Source organism: Pangasianodon hypophthalmus, chromosome 6 (genome assembly GCF_027358585.1).
Source record: "Pangasianodon hypophthalmus isolate fPanHyp1 chromosome 6, fPanHyp1.pri, whole genome shotgun sequence".
NCBI lineage: Eukaryota > Metazoa > Chordata > Actinopteri > Siluriformes > Pangasiidae > Pangasianodon > Pangasianodon hypophthalmus.
Window position 1 is genome coordinate 19,171,421 of NC_069715.1, and position 21,104 is coordinate 19,192,524.

At 38.5% G+C, this 21,104-nt stretch overlaps 1 protein-coding gene across 4 annotated transcripts in view; it reads left to right on the top strand.

Annotated features, from left to right (window-relative positions):
• sema4ba (sema domain, immunoglobulin domain (Ig), transmembrane domain (TM) and short cytoplasmic domain, (semaphorin) 4Ba) overlaps window positions 1–21,104 on the top strand; it is a 167,934-nt gene that overhangs the window by 94,996 nt on the left and 51,834 nt on the right. The gene's annotated exons all lie outside the window — the stretch shown is intronic.

Consider the following 21,104-nt stretch of genomic DNA (forward strand, 5'->3'; position numbering starts at 1 on the left):
AACCAAACTAAAAATTTCAGCAGATTTACAAATTTGCATTTCTATTTAGTGACGCCCACAAAACTCCATAAAAGTTCAAGTACACACAGACAACTGTGTTGTCTTGCTTTCTTTATTTTCCGTATTCTTTAATTAATGCCAATAATATAAAACGACTGTGTTTCTCAAAATTTTCTTGATGGTATTCTTAGTGTCTAACCTAATGAATAAGCATGTTTTTTTTTTTTTTTGATAGAGACTCGGAAAACACTTCTATACATCACTCTGGATAAGGGTATCTGTTAAAAGCTGTAAACGTAATAAAAATAAGCAATTTAAATGACAGTATATTCTGTATTTATATGTGCAGTAATCCATGCAAATTATATGATTTGAAGTTGATCAAGACAAGGTTTACATTAGTTAGTCGTCTTATGTGGAAATGCCTTTTTGGTAAGACAGGTCAGAGGAAAATGGTCGGATTGGGTTGAGCTGACAGGAAGTCTATAGTAACTCAAATTAGCACTCTTTACACCGGTGGTGAGCAAAAAAGCATCTCAGAATGCACATCACATCAAACCTTGTGATGGATGGGCTACAACAGCAGTTCACAAGTTCACATCAGGTTCCACTCCTGTCAGCCAAGAACAGAAATCTTAAGCTATCATGGGCACAGACTCACTGAAACTGGACAGCTGAAGACTGGAAAAAGACCAGGTGATTTTTTTTCTTACCTTTTTTTCTTAACTGTTCAGTTTGGCTGAGCCTGTGCCCACAATAGCCTCAGATACCTGTTCTTGGCTGACAGGTGTGGAATCCAAAGTGGTCTTCTGCTGATGTAGCCCATCCACCTCAAGTTTTGATGTTTTGTTCTTGCTGAGATGCTTTTCTGCTCAACGTGGTTGTAAAGAGTGATTATTTGAGTTTGTATATCCTTCCTGGCAGCTCGAACCAATCTGGCCATTTACCTCTCACATCTCTTATCAACAAGGTGTTTCCACTCACAGAACTGTCACTCAGTGTTTTTTGTCTTTCTCATAGTTCTGTGTAAACTCTAGAGACTGTTGTGTGTAAAATTCCCAGGATATCAGCAGTTTCTGAAATAATCAAACCAGCCCATCTGGTACCAACAACCATGCCACGATCAAAGTTACAGAGATCATTTCTTCATTCTGATGTTTGTTGTGAAAATTGCCTGAAGCTCTTGACATGTATCCACATGATTTTGTATTGCACTGCTACCACATGATTGGTTGATTAGGTAACTGCACATATGCGCAGGTGTGCAGGTGTTCCTAATAAAGTGGACAGTCAGTGTATATTTTATAATTATATGAAATTATATAGTGTTTTGTGGTTGGTGATTTGAAAATTAATGTAAATCAGCATACATGGAACACTGAAGCAATGTCTTTTAGCATTGATATTATTTCTACATTAATATTATTTTTATAGGTGTGAATCTGGTTAATATATTTGCTACTTGGCAATTACCATTTTTTAACTGATAATTAGCACAATTATTTTAGATCGTTCAAGATTGGTCAGTCTCTTTTCATACTTTTTCTTTGATTCCATGTCACAATACCTTACTATACTCACCATCCACTTTATTAGGATACGCTTTATTCATGCAGTTATATCATCAGTCAATCATATGGCAGTAGCACAATGCAAAATATCCTGCAGATACAGGTCAAGAGCTTCAGCTATTGTTCAGAATGAAGAAAAAGTGTGATCTCTGTGACTTTGATTGTGGCATGGATGTTGGTACCAGGTGGGTTTGAGTATTTCATAAACTGCAGATTTCCTGGGATTTTCCCACACATAGCAGTCTTTAAAGTTTACACAGAATGGTGCAAAAAACAAAAAACATTCTGTCAGTGGAGGATCTGCAGCTGAAACACCTTGCTGATGAGAGAGATCAGAGGAGAATGACCAGAATGGTCTGACCTGACAGGAAGTCTGTAGTAACTCAAATAATCACTTTTTACAACCATGGTAAGCAGAAAAGCATTTCAGCATGCACAAAACATCGAACATTCAGGTAGATGCGCTACAAGAGCAAAAGACCACATTGAATTCCACTCCTGTCAGCCAAGAACATGAATCTGAGGCTATCATGGGCACAGGCTAAGAGAAACTAGACAGTTGAAGATTAGAAAAGAAAAATCACCTGTTCTTTTTCCAGTCTTCAACTGTCCAGTAAAGTAAATTAATGTGACAGATCTAGGTCAAAGATAATCAAGAAGGTTATTTATATGCCAAAGCGTAATGATCATAGGATCTGTAAACCTAAATGTAGTTTGAAACTCAGATGTTAAAAACATATGTGTAAAAGAATGTCACGCCCATTATTTTCAGTGCAAAATTTATGATAACGTGTATAGATATTTTATCCAAATATGTGTAGGAAATTAGCTATTTAGATTAAACTGCCCATATTTCCCCCAAAATATGTAGAGAAAACTAGCAATGACTAATCAACTATTTGTCCAGCGATAAGTTGAGATTAGTATATTTGTTAATTCTGCATTTCAAGATATTACCTCCGTAGCAACCAGCAGTAATATCCTAAATATACTGAAAACACTACATTAAGAGCACAGTAACAAGATCAACAGTTTAAGGCTGTGAATTATAAGCACAAAGACACTAGACACTTGCCTTTAAAATCAGACGAGACTTTAGTAAACTATTCTAATACACAGAAACAAATCTAACACACAAGCACGCACACAAAGGTCAGTGAAGAAGGGTTTTGAACAGAGAATGAATGAAATCCCAAGTTTCTAGCACTGTATGCTGTTTTCTCAGACCATGACCTGAACAAACCATTAACTTATCAATTTATCCTTCTTTCCTTTCTTTAGAAGGGCTTTAAACTTTGTGTTAAAAGCACCAGTTCAGCGATTATCTGGAGGTACTGTAGTTGCATTTACGTTGTCTCTTTGGATGGGGATTCCCTCATTGCATTGTTATCTGGAGGGCTTTCCCGGGGATGTGCATTTGCCAGCGGTCTGGTTGGCTTTTGGAGTGGCGTCTTGGAAGACCAATCAGGATGGTGACTGGAGTGAAAAGCACACCCGGCAGAGTCTCATAGACGGGCTGCAGAAGAGCGTTGATGAGTGAAACGGTGGTTCTCAGTGGTGCAAATGTGGGAGCCTGAGGCTTTGCAGCAACGAGTCCTGATGTGGAGATTCAGAGCAAGCGTGCTGAGCTCATGATGTTGAGGGGCTAAAACTTCTAGAGCTCTTGGTTTCTCTTAATGGATGACTCGACTCCTCTCCACTCCACTCAACCCTTGACTTGACCCCCAATAACTCGATGACTCCAAGATATGTTGGAGTCATAGGGTTTCAACCCTTTCTAGCTGGTCCAACCCCAAAATGTTTCCTCTAATCAAACATTGTCTTAGTGTGGGGTTAATCAGACTATTGTTTCTGCAGTCATGTGATTTTACACTTTTTCATGGAAAAAGTATGCATCAATCTTTATATCCCAAATATTAACACATGCATATAATGACATTCTATCTAAATTTCCTTGCTCTCATCTTTCAGAAAATTATTCAACGAACGCACACATAGCAAACAAGACATATATTGGTTGTCGTTAATACACTGATCAACCATAATAATGCATGCTAAATAATCAAAGTATAAGGGCAACCTTGTGGTTATAAGCATGATAAATACAAAGTAAAACATGGAAGAAAATAGGCCATTGCAGTTGTTGATGTATCATTTTAACCGTCATTGTCCATGTAGACCATATTGCCCTGATGCAGTCTGTGGAATGTGAGAAAGTCAAGAAAGAATTCTTTCTTGCACCGCACAGTTACCATTCCAGCATCAGAATGAAGCCTACAGAGGTCGATGAAGCCAGTTCCTTCAGAGTATTTAAAAGCCTCTATGGAGTATTCTCACCAAAAATAAAGAAACTAAATTTTAACTTTAAAGTCAATGATATTGTTAGAGTTTCTCATTTAAAAAGACAGTTTGAAAAAGGTGTAGAGCAAATGGTTCTGTTTATACAGAAGGCACTGGAACTGCAAGATACATACCAGGAATATAGGTGCTTCACTGTAAATTAAATTAATCATTCTCATAAAATGATTAGTTTCATTAAGTTAGTATCAGAGAATTTCCCCTTTTTAAATTTAGAATTTTAATTAGAAATTTAAATTATCCACATTTAAGCATAAGTCAAAATTATTAAAACCTCAATTTTAGTTAAGAACAATAATATTGAATAACTTGGTTTCTGAAGGCTTAGTTCTGAATTGTTTGGTTTCTTGCAATGTTAAAGTAATAACCACAACTTGGCAATAACGTTCAATAATATAGCATTTATTGAAATATGTAGAAAAGAATAAACACCAATTAACTCTTAACTACGAACCTAATTCTAAATAGGGAGAGACAAAGAAGAGTTGAGAGAGAGAGAGTGAAGCAGAGAGGAAAGAAATGTTTGTTTGTGTGCTCTGCTCTAGAGCTCATGTCCATGTGCACATTTGCATGACCCTTTAAAATAATGAATAACCACAAACCTTATGAGGTGTGTAGCTGTGCCTCCTGGTATATGAAACAAGGAGAACAATAGGGAATAGAAATATGGTGGGAATTTTAAAAGGCTTGCACGTGGTGGATAGAAACCATAAAAATCTTTCCTATGGCAAAATAAATTCCCAAGTGCAGTAACTTTGAAGGGAATAGCACTACAAAGTTTAGATCTTATTTTTCCTTGACATAAAAGGAGATCACTGACTGAGTGACCGTTTTAGTAAGAACAGAGTGAGATCACATGCAAAAATAAGAGAGAGATCAAAGAGAGAAGGAAGGAGATTCTGTGTGCTCATGGCTGCACATGCAATTCCTGTTGTTTAAAAGATTTTAACAAATAGTTTGCAGCTTCACATTACTCAACACAGTAAAATGGAAAAAAAAAAAAAAAAAAAAAGAAATAATAGTGAACACTATTCCTGCCCAGATGTACAGTCTTACATGAAGTTGTTTTTAGTGTGTCAAAAGCGTGCGAAGAATGCGGCTTGAGTCTTTGAAGCATCGGTGTGAATGAGTGCCGATAAGAACTTTGAAGGAGTTGTCATCGTGCAGTATTCGGTGCTGAAGAGTGGCGATGCACCATGTTTTAGTTTGTCTTCACATGCATTTTGAACATTGATCCATCCGTGGATTCACTTCCTGAAGAAGTTCCATCGGCTTTATCACTTGCAGAGGTCCAAATGAAAGAAGTCGAAAGCAGCTTTTTCACATATTGTTAAAAGTGAAGTAAACTTGAATGGGAAAAAGAAAGACAAGACAAAAACATGCGCAATGCTCCTGGGTAACGTTGAATGATTTTACACCACTGGGAGAGGTGAGCATTTCTCTCATTAAAAACTCAGATGAGAAAAAAGTCGGCCTCATCTTTTCAGCCAGATTGTGCATGGCAATCAGCCTAACAGAGAGCGTTTTTCTTTCTTATGGACCGTCCCAGTTGCCCATTGGTGTTACAGTCATAGGATCAAGGGGACTAAGAAGCCGAACACAGACACTAGGGTTGAAGGTTAAACGGCTTTTATTGAAGGTTAGTGTAGGTAGGAGTATGTGGGAAGGGAGCGTGGTCGAGGCCAGGATTCAAACTCAGGACGGCAACCTGGAGGTCGGGTCCTGGAATCCTGGAATACACACAGGGAAACAACAGAGTAAATGAATAACAAAAAACTGGATATCAAAATGCAGAGAAAAAACACAAGAAGGCCTGATGTGTTACTCCACTGGAAGTCGGAATGATCTGGCGATGAGCGGCTGAAGAACCTGGGTTTAAATATGCTGCAGATTGGTAAGCTGATGAGGAGCAGATGTGTTCAATGAATCAATCAGGAGAGGCAAGAACTGGAGTGCCAAATGACAGAAACAGAGAGAGAAAACACTGGAACTCTATGAGGGGAAAAACAGGGAAACACAGGGAAATGCTCAGGGGACATGGCACGGACCATGACAATTTGACCTAGAGAGAGTTAGGAAAGGCTGGTAAAGTCCTTCTGATGGTTCACAGAGGTGACTATATGTCATCTTATGTACTTGCGCTGTCATCTTAAAGTACTTTGCTGTAAAAGTACTTTAATAAAGGTGCGCCCCCTATCTGTGCATGCATGGTACCTACAAAGGCTCTGAACAAAACTTTACAGATGAATATTTGACCATTTCCAAGCAGATAATGTTAGATCCCCAGTATATAAATTGTAAGACTATGATAGTAAAAAAATTGCGATAGTAAAAAAAATATACTTCTCATGCATCTGCGATACAAAAGATTATTATTGCAAAAGACAGGGACACTTATTATTGCAAAAGACAGGGCATTCAAAATAGAGAAAATCTTGTCTGAAAAGACCCAAAACCAGAAAAAGGTTTGTCTGGTGATTTGGGTGGGGTAGCCTGATAAATTTAATTCTTGGGTTCCACCCGAGGATGTAGTTCTTCCCCTTTCTGAAGTGAAAAATGTACACAGTTGTTACTCATTAACCCAGCATGAATGTCTATTTCATGTGAGTCTGATGAATGGTGTAAACAGAACAGAATATTATCTCTGTCAAATCACTCAAGAATATTATGAACATATTGAAAAACTGTTTTTGGAAATTAACAAAGCAGTGAAAAAACTGGAGAGCAAAATGGAGATAGCCTATACCTCTAGGAAAAATTAAATGCATATTGTGACACAAAAACATATACATTCAAAGCTAATGAAAACTTAGCATACAGTATATGCTCTGTATGAATCCTGATGGCTATACCCGATGGTATAGCTAAACTGCACTTCAGACGCGCTGAACTATTTGTTCCATCTGTTAAAAAAAAAAAAAGAAAGAAAGAAAGAACAATGGGCGTACAGTCCAACACAGTGCTTGGCTCCAACTGCATATATAGAGAGGCAATTGGAAGGCCCCGATCAACCCAAGCGGCTAGTCATGACGTGCCCTGGGTAGGTACCGGCAATTAAATTACCTGCAAGTTTCGAGCAAGTTGAACCCTCAGTTATTCTTGCAAATATACCATCCATTATCCCTGGTGCATATCTGCAGGAGTTCCTCGGCTCTGTGCTTGATCTGGTTGGGCTCCGAGGTGGGTGGTGAGCAAAGATGATGAAGCAAAAATAAACAAATATGGTAAATAAACAACCTCCAAAAAACAATACTAGAACAGAATTCTGATGATGATTTAGATGCTGGATGTGTACTTGTCAAAAAGAATGAAAACTGGCAGAGATGTATCCTTTCATAATCTCTGTCAACTGACATGGCACTTACAAAGTTATCCCCTTTTACAATTTACAAAGGAATCTCAGGGAAACCCCAATCAACAGATTGGATCCCATTAGGATGTCTGAGGGTCCCTGTCAACATCTTCTTTACCTACCATCTGAGATGCTTCAGCTGTCAGATGTTTGGTCATAATTCTGCTGGATGTAATATTTAGTATTAATATATAGTATTTCCCACTGACTTCAAAAGGAAGGAAGGCACAGCACAGTGCAAGAGCTCAACAACAAAAGGTTCACCAGGAAAACAGATTATGGAAAGCCGACCCCTTAAAGGACATAGACATGTAGTTGGAACCCCTCCTTTAAGAGCAGGAGTAGAGGCCAGGTGCTGATCCTACCAACATGATAGGTAGCTGTATTATTCTGTGGAACTGTCAAGGTGTTAAGGCAAATTTTGCAGAACTGCAGCGACTACCCATGACACTCAACCCTCTTGCTTTTTGCCTCCAAGAAACACACCTAACACCAAACAGCCCTATGTTGCTGAAAAAGTTTGTAAATTTTAACGTATATGGCCCAACATACATTGTCCCTCCGGTGGAGCAACCATCCTAGTTCGTCATGACATACTTCACAGCCAGATCACAATAGACGCTAGCCTACAGGCAATAGTGCTACATTTGACTCTTCACAAGGCCATCACTCTTTGTTCTATTTATATACCTCCAAATGTAACTGTGACAATTCAAGATCTAAACAAACTTGCTGACCAACTACCAACCCCATACATAATTATGGGAGATGTCAGTGGTCACAGCCCATTATGGGAAGAAAACTGCACTAATGCGAAGGGTAAAAAACCCGAAGATTTCATTAGTAACAATGATCTGTGCCTCCTCAACGATGGCTTAAACACTTACTTGCATCCAAGACATGGAAAATATTCTTTGATCAACCTAATGATATGCAGACCTGAGCTTTTACTTGATTTCTCATGGCACACTTGGGATGACCACTTGAGGTGACCACTTCCCCCTTATCATTACCTCTACAAGATCAGGTATTCAACATAAAGTTCCAAGATGGCAACTTGGAAGCCAACTGGTACCTTTTTCAGATCCAGTATTATAATAAATTTAATACAGTGCCTCAAGACTGCCAAGACCCTCCTAGAAGACTGCTAGAAGCTTTCCTGACATACTTATCGAAATATCATATGAGACTGTACCTAAGACATCATCAAAGCCAAGCTGCAGAACCAATCCATGGTTTAATGATAACTGCAAAAAGTCCATGACAGCTAGGAAAAAAGCAGAGAAGACCTTCAACAAACATCCTACAAAGGAGAATATGGTAAGACTAAAAATATGTTGAGCACAAGCATGCAGAGTCATTAATGATACAAAGAGTCAGAGCTGGAGAAGATTTCTTATAAACCCTAACAGCAAAAAAAAAAAAAAAAAAAAAAAAATCTCAAATATGACAGATCAAACATCAGGGCACCCTCTTAACCATGAGTCAAGAAATAACCAATATATTAGCAAAGTCATTCGAAAAGAATCCCTCAGAAAACTATCGACCCGAATTAAAAATGAATTAAAAAAAAAAATGAATACAGCAGGAGCAAAACCCCCTAAACTTCCACTCAAATAACACTGAACCATAATCAACCCTTCACAATAGAGGAACTCACCGGTGCTCTCAAACACTCTCATAACGCAGCAGTAGGACCAGACAGAGGCCATTACAATTTCTTGAAACACCTGCCCCACACAGTGTCATTACTCCTTTTGGAAATCTTTAATACCGTTTGGAGAACAGGAGATAAACCACCATCCTGGCAAGAAGCAATAATTATTCCCATTCCCAACTGGGCAAGGACCACTCTGATGCTAACAACTACTGCCCAATAGCTCTGACCAGCTGTCTCTGCAAAACTATGGAGAGAATGGTCAATGATCGCTTGGTATGGATACTGGAATCAGGACATAAGATCAGTGACTATCAGTGTGGCTTTAGACGGTGCAAAAGCACCTTGGACCATCTCATCACTTTGGAATCATTTGTATGAGACAGTTTTATTAAGAAAGAACATGTGGTAGCTGTTTCCTTTGAAACGTCCCTTTAAATTTTTTAATTAAATTTTACTTTAAATTTTTTTCTTCGGAACATGCACAATCATACACAACATCATGGGCGCCCAAGTTTCATTGATGCACATGGAGAGTGAAGGCTAGCCCATCTGTTCTGATCCCACAGAAGACCTACTGTAATACATAATTGCTGAAAAACTTAATGCTGGCCATGACAGAAAGGTGTAAGAACACCTGATACCAGTGCACATCAGAACTGGACCATGGAGCAATGCAAGAAGGTGGCCTGGTCTGATGAATCACATTTTATTTTACATCATGTGGATGGCCAGGGGCTTGTGCGCCACTTACCTGGGGAAGAGATGGCACCAGGATGCACTATGCGAAGAAAGCAAGTCGGCAGAGGCAGCATGATACTCTGGGCAATATTCTGCCGGGAAAGCTTGGGTTCTGGCATTCATGTGGATGTTACTTTGAGGTACCACCTACCTAAACATTGTTGCAGACCAAGTACACCTCTTCATGGCAAAGGTATTCCCTAATGGCAGTGGCCTCTTTAAGCAGGATAATGTGCCCTCATACTGCAAAAATCTTTCACGAATGGTTTGAGGAACATGACAAACAGTTCAAGGTGTTGACTTGGCCTCCAGATTCCCCGGATGTCAATCCCATCGCGCATCTGTGGGATGTGCTGGACAAACAAGTCTGATCCATGGAAACCCCACCTCGCAACTTACAGGACTTAAAGGATCTGCTGCTAGTGTCTCGGTGCCAGATACCACAGCACACCTTCAGAGGTCTTGGGGAGTCCAAGCCTCGATGGGTCAGAGCTCTTTTGGTGGCACAAGGGGGACATACACAATATTAGACAAGTGGTTTTAATGTTATGGCCGATTGGTGTATATACATATACATACACTAATCGGCCATAACATTAAAACCAGTGACAGGTGAAGTGAATTAGGCAGCAAGTGACCAGTCAATTCTCAAAGTTGATCTGTTGGAAGAAGGAAAAATTGGCAAGCAGAAGGATCTGAGCAAATTTGACAAGGGCCAAATTGTGATGGCTAAATGACTGGGACAGAGCATCTGCAAAGGAAGTCCAAGGAAGGACAACCGGTGAACTGGCGACAGGGTCATGAGCGCCAAAGGCTCATTGATGTGCGTAGGGAGCGAAGGCTAGACTGTCTGGTCCGATCCCACAGAAGAGCAGCTGTAGCTGAAATTGCTGAAAACGTTAATGCTGGCTATAATAGAAAGGTGTCAGAACAGACAGTGCATAGCAGCTTGCTGCGTATGGGGATGTGCAGCTGCAGATTGGTCAGAGTTCCCATGCTGACCCACTGTCCATCACCAAAGGGCCTAAGGTGGCCTGGTCTGATGAATCACATTTTCCTTTTCATGTGGATGGCCGGGTGCATGTGGGTCACTTACATGGGGAAGAGATGGTACCAGGATGCACTGCGGGAAGAAGGCAAACTGGCAGAGGCAGTGTGATGCTCTGGTCAATGTTCTGCTTGGAAATCTTGGGTCCTGGCATTCATGTGGATGTTACGTTGACACTTACTACCTACCGAAACATTGTTGCAGACCAAGAACATCCCTTCATGGCAACAGTACTCCCTAATGGCAGTGGCCTCTTTAAGCAGGATAATGCACTCTGCCACACTGCAAGTTCCGGAGTGGTTTGAGGAACATGACAAAATGTTCAGGGTGTTGACTTGGCCTCCAAAATCCCCAGATCTCAATCCAGTCGAGTATCTGTGGGGTGTGTTGGTCAAACAAGTCCAATCCATGAGGCCCCCTCCCCGCAACTTTCGGGACTTAAAGGATCTGCTGCTAGTGTCTTGGTGCCAGATACCACAGCACACCTTCAGAGGTCTTGTGGAGTCCATACCTCAATAGGTCAGAGCTGTTTTGGTGGCAAAAGGGGGCCATACACAACATTAGACAGGTGGTTTTGATGTTATGGCTGATCGGTGTGTGTGTGTGTGTGTGTGTGTGTGTGTGTATACGTATGTATGTATTTATGTATGTATGTGTGTGTGTATATATATATATATATATATATATATATATATATATATATATATATATATATATACACACACACACACACAGTCAGGTCCGGAAGTATTTGGGCAATGACATAGTTTTGCCTCTGTACACCACCAAAATGGATTTTAAATGAAGCAGTCAAAATGTGATTGAAGTGTAGACTTTCAGCTTTAATTCAAGGGGTTTAACAAAAATACTGCTTTAACAATTTAGGAATTATAGACATTTTTTTACAGAGTCCCTCTATTTTCACAGGCTCAAAAGTAATCGTACAAACTAACATAATCATAAATATTAGGATTAAATTTAACATATGGATGCAAATCTTTTTTAGTCAACGACTGCCCGAACTCTGGAACCCATGGACATCAACAGATGCTGAGTTTCCTCCCTTGAAATGCTTTGCCAGGCCTTTACTAGCTGCCTTCAGTTGCTGCTTGTTTATGGGTCTTTCTGCCTTTAGTTTTGTCTCCATTAAGTGAAAAGCATGCTCAACTGGATAACCAATCATCCTGTTCAAAATTTTACACCTCCCTGGCGCTTAATATATCACGTTGCCTTCTTGAGAATCAATGAATCTTTAATGTAATAGTTTGAAATAGTTGTGTACAAGTCCCTCAGTTGTCCTAAGTGTGAAAAGAATGATCTCAACGTCATATAGCCACTGATGGAATGGGGTCAAATATGCAGAAGATGCTGGAAAAGCAATGTGCAGGACCTGGAGAATTTTTCTGAAGAACAGTGGGCAGTTTAAAATGCTCAGGACAAACAAGGGACTCATGAACAACTATCACTAACCATAAAAACTGTCGTTGATCATCCAGGTAACAGCACACAGTATTAAGAATCAGGCGTATGTAAACTTTTGAACTGGTTCATTTGTGTAAATTCAGCTATTACTTTGTCTTGTGGACTATATGTAAACATCTGTTACGTGAAATAGCTTATTCAGGCCAGTACTATATAAAAAACAAAATGCAATTTTTATGATCACTCTCATATATTTAAAAATATTAACAATTTGCATATTCTGCAAGGTGTATGTAAACTTATGACCCCAACTGTATATGTGTGTGTGTGTTTGTGTGTGTGTTATATTTAATATATAATTACATAAATATAAAATTTATTTAAATATTTATAAATTTAAAATTCTGCTCAGGAGCAGCGTTTGGGCTCTTGTGAAACATGTCGGATTAACGCCTGATAATATGACAATTTGAACTCTTGATCATCATAACTAATGCTATTCGTTATAGCAACAAAGAATATCCCTGCATATGCATCATTGCAGGAGTTTTCAGGTAAAATGGTGCTGAATAAAAGCCAACTGTTTTTTTAAACTTAAGCCAATATATCTGTGGGTTTATCACTTAAACAAACAAATCGTGTGAAAATCAAATTGAATTTCTGCTGAAATGCAGTTGTTTTATGGACCATTAACATGGCAGTGATGGATGACTGAACTTAAAGTTTTTCTAAAGATTTATAAGACCCTGTCATGTGAATTTTTTAGAGAAACTTTAAGGATAGTTTAAATAAACTCATCCTCTATGCTTCCATTCAGTCTATTGTCTTTATTGCCAATTGTCCTTTCACATTTCTTGTCTCCACACTGCAAACGTTTCACATATATAATTATATTTTGGCAATTTAGGTGGAAGGTCCGGACCGGTTCTGAAAGCGATTTGCAATTCCCCCGGCTGTCGTCCGAGCACCAGCTCAGGCTCGAGAACCAGCACCATTCTGGTGGAAAAGAGGTGTCAATGAGGACACTCTAGTAGTTCTAGGCTATGTTTACACGACAACGATGTAGTCAAAAACGGAAAAGTTTTTCTCTTGCGTTTTCAAAAGGTTTCACATATACACGACAACGTTTTCAAAATGATTCGCGTTTACACATATCCGCGATATCGGTCAAAAACGCTGTATTACTGCCAGGCCAGTAGTTGGCGCTGTCACCTTGTTAGTTGGTTGTAATATTGGTGAAGTAAATCCACACTTTGCTGAAGAAGCGTTATCAAACTCTCGAGCAGCAACAACACTACCATGTACTCCGCCATTGTTGTGTATGTTTGTTCGCGCTTGCCTTTACAATAAACACGTACTGCACATGTCTACATACCTAACACGTACAGATATCAGATAATAACAGATTTCAGTATTTGTAAAAACTTTGAACACGGAAATTAAATCTGTAAGCTGCATTGCACCATTCTGCTCGCCGGGTGTTACTGTATGTCCACCCAAGTGGCTTTATGCATCTCCTGATGGTTGTTGGTTGATATTCGTAATTGCAATCGGGACTGAAGCTCACTCTGAAGCTCTTTTAGTGTGCTACACTATAAACACTACATGCACAAAGTTGTATATGATATCAGCTTTATTGAGATTGTATACATATCAGCTGGATCGAGAAGCATATCTGTACCTGTTCATTTTCAGTACCATTGTTTTTTTAGTTGAGTCTGATGACGACAACAATGTCATTTAAATGTGCTGTCGGAGACACACACACCTGACTGCAACAAGAAACCCCTGATGTCAGTCAGGAAGTGTCCGGCTCTCCACATAGACCGATCTTGTCACTAATCGTGGGAGGGATCTTCATCATGGCTGAATGTCTGGTAGAATGTCTCATCAGACCCAAGCTCCAAGAGTAGGACTATTAGTAGTTGCCATTCTACAGAGGCTGCACCATAATTTAATATGGTGCTAAAATTTATGATAATTGTGCAATTGAAACAATGAATTGATTTCAAAAAAGTAGTGTAATTTATTACAAATCACACAATTATGCAGTTATTCAACAGGAGGCAGTACAGCAGTAATCTTTGAGAGCCTTTAAATCAGTGAACTGCCTTCCATTTTTCTCATTCATTAATAAATTGATAAGACATTTAATTAATAATTTATTAATGAATAATTAATATTTATTAATAAGTTGTAGCAACGTAGTCATATGAGTGGATTTTGTAATATAAAGATATTTGAGAATTTATTATGAAACATGCCTCCAGCGTCATTAAATATATGGGTTAAAATTCTGTATAGGCCTACAAACAAAAAAGGGTTTTTTTTTTGGTTTTTTTTTTGGTGTAGGGCAGTATTATTCATACAAACTGTTTAAAATATTTGCACTGTTATCAGATATCTAAACGTTTTCTTCTTTAGATATCTTCTTTCTTCTGAATGTTTTAAACATTTCTTTCTAAAGGTTTTAGAATACCTATACTTTCTTAAACACTTAACAACGAGCTTTTATCATGGGTTAAGGTATAATGATGTCTTGTTCATTATAATGTGACTACGTTTATCATCAAATGCATTACTTACCATAATTGACACCTTTGTGTAGGTTTATGTCAGGTAAAGAGAGCCATAAGGTCAAATGGGCTATTTAAGGTTGAAATGTCTGAAAATTGAAGATTATTGCTCTGAAATGCTAAACGCAACTTTTCATTTATAATGTTTATATAGCCTATTCATAAGAAACATTTGAACACCTAAAAGTAAGGTACTATGAATGGTATCTTGATGATCTTAGAAAAAAATGTTGACATGGAGAGGGGTTTCTGACATTTCTTGGTCTTGGTGAAAATAATCTGCCAGCACAAGACAAAATATACTTACAGTATGTTAAAAACACTGATAACTGCTGATATCAATACTGTTTGTAATGTAAAAAATTTATTGTAATGTCAATAAAACACTCACATGTAAGTCATCAAGTACATTCATAATAATATAAACCATTATAGATATTTTCCTGTGCATCCACATATTTCCCCCGATTTCACTCTAACCCCATCCACCTTTCACAGCCACCTAGACCTACAGTACTTAAGTGTGGCGCATGGTCCTGAAGAAAGTGGTAAGTTGCTTGTTATTAGTGTATAATACAATGTATATATTGTATAATACAAAACATATAGTGTATTAATACAGTGTGCTTTCTTCCAATACAGGCAAGTGTTGTGTTTGAACAAGTTTCGAACACTGGACACTAAGAAAGAGAAAATGTGGTGGAAGACTTGAGGCCTGAGCTAGTCAGGGCGGAATGCCGAGATTTGAGGCCCTGAGGAGGGAGATCTGTGTCTGCAAGGACACAGACGCAAAAGCAGATATAAAACGACACACAATGGGCTCGTCCAGGCTCACGTGGCTGTTGTGATGCAGCTAAGAGAGGCGCACACAGCAACAGTGGCATTGAGGACTCAACTTGACTGTGCCCGCCCGCCAACATTAGACTGGCTGACGTGGTGGCTGCTAGCCTAAGTGGAGATGTAGGCATTTTCTGTCGTCACCACATGTCCACCGCCAACAACACGAGCTGGAGGCTGTCATCCTGAAGTCTGGTCTTTTTGTCCCTCACCAGAGCAGCTACAGATCCTAATGATGCAGAGTCGGGGACGGCCAGATCGATATATTTGCTTCCTGTTCTGTGCCATTTTACCAGAGCAGCAGTAAAAAGAGTGGGCACCAGCTAGGATGGTTCGAGGGGCAAATATGCATTGCCCATGACCCTAAGGCACTTTTTCTTGAAGACCGTTTACCAGAGGTACCCCCACTTGACAGAAGCTGACCAAAAGCACATCAAAGACAGAGTCAACAAGTTCTTATGCTCCCCAAGGAACACTGTTGCCCACAGGTGCCTGCATTTTTAACCAACATGTAAATATTTTTAATATGTAAAAAAAAAAAAAAAATTAGTTCGACTTAATGTTCCCATTTTATTTGTGTGAATAAATTTAATTTGTAAAAACCAATTATGTCTTATCTTTCATTCCTTAAGGCACTTAAGGAATAAACACTGTTTATTGTCCAAGACTCAAACTGTTATTAATACATAAGCTCAAATACATTGCCAAGCATAAAAAGTCATGTATAATGTTTTGTCTAAAGAAAATTTTAAGAATAATTGAAATCGACTTATGCTGTCATTTCTCATTTACACTAGTATTTTTGAAAAAACAATTTTTTTCTCTTGTGTGAAGGCAGCAGTAATGAGATTCTTTAATACAGAAAATATAAACTGTTTACATAAATGCCACATAAATTTAAAACCTAATTTTTAGATCTTTTTAAAAAAAATCATAATTTTAACATCATCTATAACATTCTAAAGATTTTTAATGTTTTGCTGTATTTGCTGCAGTCATCATCAGGGCTGGCAACGTTCTTTTGCGCAGACGTGCTGCACTTATCGATCTGGTGAAATCACAAAACAAAAATGCAAACAAATGTGCCCCCGCGTTGATACACATCCATTGATGTAAAGCTCTAATTGTGGTTTAGTAAAAACAAAATCTTTACAAGGATCGTTGCGGTAAGGTTTTTGGTTGCCGACCTACTATACCAAAGTAATATTCCAGAGGCTCAAAGTCATGTAAAATGACAATGGGTGACTGATCGGGTATGTCTTTGTATTATTTACATATGGGTAAAGAGGTAAAATTATAATAATTGATTCTTCCACCAGGCATTTTTCCATATAATGCATATATTCAGCGAAAAGAGCATCTCGTGAGTTTAAACAATCAGGAAAGTCAAATTCTTAAAAAAAAAAAAGAAAAAAAAAAAGTTTAAAAGTTTATCACACAATTGTCACTTTTCTCGATTTCATTCTACTCATGTTCCCACATCACTGTGACCTGCAAATTGTGAGTCTCTTGCAAATGCTGAATTTTTTCCAATGATTTTTGAAGGACATCTCTGAAACTCTTAGTATTAGATGAGTTAAGAAGATGTGGAGGGAAAACACTTTTCACACCTGTGTTGAAAACAACCAAAAACTCAAAAGCTTTATGTGTCTGACCATCTTCACAGTAACCATCTACAAAATAGTTCCCAAACCTGGCTTCACCATCGTTCAGCGCATGTTGAAAGGGTAGGTTTTGTTTGGCAGAGATGTGTTCGTACCGCTGTATAAAAGGTGTTGAGAAAGATTTCTGTCTGGTGATGTAATTATCAAGCAGTGGAATAGCTAAAGTGTTTTTAGGAAGGCACTAGGTTCTAAAGATTTTCATGCAGACAAGATCAACGTTTGTACTTTTCAGAATTTCATTTCTTAAAGTTAAACAGATCTGTCTCAAAATTTGAGTGTCGTTCTCACATTGTTTGGCCACCTCTTTCTTGAAATCAACGACTTTGTCAGAAACCATTCTGTACCACTTGAAAAATTATTTTTCTTTCGGCATCATACTGTCTGCACCATAAAACTTAGGCTCAGGATATGGCCCTACACAGTCCTGATGTTCTAAAGTGTTCCAGTAATTAGGAAAATAACCTTTTATTTTTTTTCTGAAAGTCCCTTGGCTTTTGGGAGGCTACTCTATAGTTCCATGGGTAAGAATTACAGGCTATCGATGTAGGACTGGTGAAACTCAGAATCAGTGAAACACAAAATTTTACCACCTTGGGCTAGGGTATGTTTAGTTAGTTTTTTTAAGGGTAAAAAGGGTTATGTGATATCACATAATTGCATTTAAGGCAGTAGAAACCTGATAGAATATTCACCATTGCTTGACCGAAGCTTTGCTTTATGCCTGTCAAAACAATCTCTGACAAGCTGGACACCTCAATTCATTTTATGGTGTTTGTGACAATGACCGTGGCAAAAAAATGCATTTAAATTGATTATATGATTACAATTTTAGAGTTCAAATGTTTCTCAAAGGTGGCTGGGTTGTTTACAGATCAACCCACATCATGTTGGATCTATTCAGCATTTTGTTTAATTTGGAAATCTTTTTTTTTTCTTTTCAGGATTCAAAAGTTGGGTAAAACTGTGGCAAAACACAGGTTGTCTTGGTTATTAAAAATGTACAGATGTTTAATTTTTTCGACTGAATATATTACCTGTTTTCTTTCTAGCTGCACCACCCTGAGGTAGATGGACTATTTGGATTACTATTTCAAGTGTGTAGTCTTAAATCTATCATGATTAATTATTCTAGTATTAGGATCTAACTCATTACTAGCTTGGTTATTGAGATGGCATGTTTTCCACAGTAATATCTAATTGAAGATTTTGGCTAATAGGAAACAAAACATTTTCCAATTGAACACTGGTATTGCAGGGGCATGCTCATTTGCAAGTCCTGAGTTTTGTGGAATAGTGGCAGGGAGATACATTAGATTAACCCTTTCTAGCAGTGCGCTGGTGTTATATTCTCCCGGTGAAATGGATATCAACTTATCGAACATTTTCAATCAGTATAAACAAAAGAATTATTTTATCGCCGCAAGTCTGTTATAAGTGTCGTGACTCTGTGTTCAGCTGCTAGTGAGCAGGGTGGTGGGAAAGGGGAGGGGTGTGAGCCCCCCTGCTGGGCAAACAATTCACGCCTTTCCACAATAACTATTGGTACAGAGATAAAACGGACAGAAACAAAAGGGGTTTTTTTGATCATAAAACACTGTTTATGACAGATACTACAAAACTTTCCTTAAACTTTTCACTTGTGAAAAACACATCCACTTCCTATCCCCAAACAGGGTGATGTGGGTCCAGGTAAAGAAAGCAAGAGACAGCATTACTGGGGGCAGTCGTGGCCTAATGGTTAGAAAGTCTCAGGTCCAGCAGGGATTGTAGGTGGGGGGAGTGAATGACCAGCGCTCTCTTCCACCCTCAATACCACGACTGAGGTGAGACCCTTGAGCAAGGCACAGAACCCCCAACTGCTCCCCGAGTGCCGCAGCAAAAAAGGCTCTAACAATAGCAGATGACAAAAGCCAGTATATATATATATATATATATATATATATATATATATATATATATATATATATATATATATATAAACAGTTGCAATGCAATATTTTTGTATGTATATATACACTTCACCTGTTAGTGGTCAGTTATGGCTAATTAATATGCAGTCAAGTCCATAAGTATTTGGAGAGTCACTCAATTTTTGTAGTTTTGCCTCTGTACACCACCACAATGGATTTGAAATGAAGCAATCATGATGCGATTGAAGTGTAGACTTTCACCTTTAATTCAAGGGGTTTAACAAAAATATTGCATTAACTGTTTAGGAAATTCAACCATTTTTACATAGCACCAACCATTTGTTCAGGCTCAAAAGTAATTGAACAATTGACTGATAAGTAGTTTCATGGCCAGATGTGGCCAGTTTCCTCAGTATTTCATGACACATTAAGGAGATGAAAGGTCTGGAGTTGATTCCAAGCTTTGAATTTGCATTTGGGAACTCTCATTATGCAGTCCAAAGAGGTGTCGATGCAAGTGAAGGAGACCCTCATTAGGCTGAAAAAACAAAACAGACCTATCAGAACGATAGCAGAAACTTTAGGAGTGGCCAGATCAACAACTTAGTACATTCTTAAAAAGAAGGAATGCAATGGCGAGCTCAGCAACACCAAAAGGCCTGGAAGATCACAGAAGTGGATGAGAGCAGAATTCTTTCTTTGTTGAAGAAAAACCCCTTCATGCCATTTAGCCAAGTCAAGAATACACTGGAGGCGGTAGGCATATCATTGTCAAAGTCTACAATCAAGAGACTCCTTCATGAATGTAAATACAGTGGGTTTACCTCAAGATGCAAACCACTGGTAACACTCAAGAACAGAAAGGCCAGATTAGACTTTGCTAGAAAACATCTAAAAAAGCCTGCCCAGTTCTGGAACAAGATTATTTGGACAGATGAAACCAAGACTAACTTGTACCAGAATGATGGGAAGAGAAGAATATGGAGAAGGAAAGGAAGAGCTCGTGATCCAAACCATCTGTTTAAAATGGTGGAGGCAGTGTTATTGCATGGGAATGTATGGCTGCCAATGGAACTGGGTCGCTGGTATTTTTTGGTGATGTGACTGCTGATAGAAGTAGCAGGTTGAATTCTGAAGTATATAGAGCTATACTTTCTGCTCTGATTCAGTCAAAACACTGCAAAACTGATAGGACGGCAATTAACAGTACAGACTACACTTACACTTATGTTTACACTATTTCAGCTACTTGTTTTGTACTCTGGTACTATTTGCACTATTGTCACTAGGTTCACTTTAAACAGAACTGTGTACTGTTCAGCGCTGCACTGGGACTTACTATGCCCATTGTCTGTCCCAGTAGTCAATGTACTGTCTTGTACTGTTTTGTGCTGTCTACACATGTTTGCACTTGTGCACTTTATTGTATAATTTATGTAGTCCCTGGTAGTTCAAATGTTGTTCTGTGTTTGTCCTATGTAGCACCTTGGTCCTGGAGAAACATTGTTTCGTTTCACTATGTACTTGTATATGGCTGAAATGACAATAAACTCCACTTGAACTTGAACGTGAGATGAATAATGATCGCAAAAGCAACCCAAGAGCTTCTTAAGGAAAAGAAATGGAATGTTTTCAAATGCCTGAATCAGTCACCTGACCTCAACCCAGTTGAGCATGCTTTTCACTTACTGAAGACAAAACTGAAGGCAGAAAGACCCACAAACAAGCAGCAACTAAAGGCAGCTGCAGTAAAGGCCTTGTAAAGAATCTCAAGGGAAGAAACTCATTTGGTGATGTCAATGGGTTCCAGAGCTCAGGCAGTCAATGACTGCAAAGGATTTGCATCTAAGTATTAAAAAGAATCCTTATATTTATACAGATGTGGACAAATTTGTTAGTACCCTTGAAACAATGCTTCATTCCTCCTGAAAAGTGATGAAATTAAAAGCAATTATCTCATGTGTACCT